The sequence below is a fragment of the Sinocyclocheilus grahami genome, unplaced genomic scaffold (assembly GCF_001515645.1).
Source record: "Sinocyclocheilus grahami isolate Dianchi unplaced genomic scaffold, SAMN03320097.WGS_v1.1 scaffold994.1, whole genome shotgun sequence".
Lineage (NCBI taxonomy): Eukaryota > Metazoa > Chordata > Actinopteri > Cypriniformes > Cyprinidae > Sinocyclocheilus > Sinocyclocheilus grahami.
Window position 1 is genome coordinate 21,395 of NW_015506173.1, and position 1,093 is coordinate 22,487.

Sequence of the window (1,093 nt, forward strand, 5' to 3'; positions counted from 1 at the left end):
GGAAAGGCAGCTTCAAATACAGACCCTTCTCAGACCGAGTTCTGTATAATGAAGGTGGATCCTAAATAGATCCTCAAAGCTATGTCAAATCTTGCTTTAACAATGTGTGTGCAAAGATAAAAAATGGCCAGTGAAGAAATTGCTCACAAATGAATATGTCTCGAGATGAGGTTTGGAAAAAATGACCTGATAACATCTTAACATTGTGCGATAAAGCTTATTGAGCTGGCGAATATAAAGGAAAGTGGGATGCAATCTGTTCTTTGTTTAACTAGATGGGACTGTCGCAAAGGCATATATTGCTCCATATCAGTACAATATAAAAAGCTGAGACCAGAAGTCATAAAACATAATTCAGAACTGGTGCTTGACGTTGACATATAGCTAGAATCCATCATGAACAATTCTGCACATCCTATCAGGCAATTCCAATGTTGATGCCGAAAAATGTATTCATAATGTTTAGCTAATAGGGTTATTATTCTGTATTAAAGGTTAACTCCCACGCTAAGCTTAAAATACTTTCCCTTATTCCAGCATAATATGCAGAAACAGAAAGTGTTTCTATATTGTGGTACTGTGGTATTTTCAATTTACTGTTTTTTTTTTTTTACCTGTCCGACAACAGCAACAGCTCAACCAATAGTGTGAGTTTGGGGCGGGGCTTTCTGTTTGACTGACCAATGGAATAGAGGGGAAATGTTTAGGAAGCCTGTTTGAAATAATAATAATAATAATAATAATAATAAAAAACATCTGTATATTTTTGCTGTTCTTTTTGGTTACAACAGTGGTGCAGAAATTATACATGTTAATGTACTATTATACATTTCTGATTATAAATGTAAATTTGAAAGAAAGATAGGATCATTAGAAAATGCATCACATAACCTAACCATCACATCAATGCATCACATAACCATGTATGGCTTTTCTGATATAGTAAACTTGCTTGATAGCGCACCTGGGGCCCGTTTCAATAAGGAGGTTCAACCAACTCTGAGTTGAATCTCAAACTCTGAGTTGACTTACCCTGAGATGGGAAACTCTGAGTTCCCATTCAGTCAGTCACGTTCTACGTTACGTCAGTGAC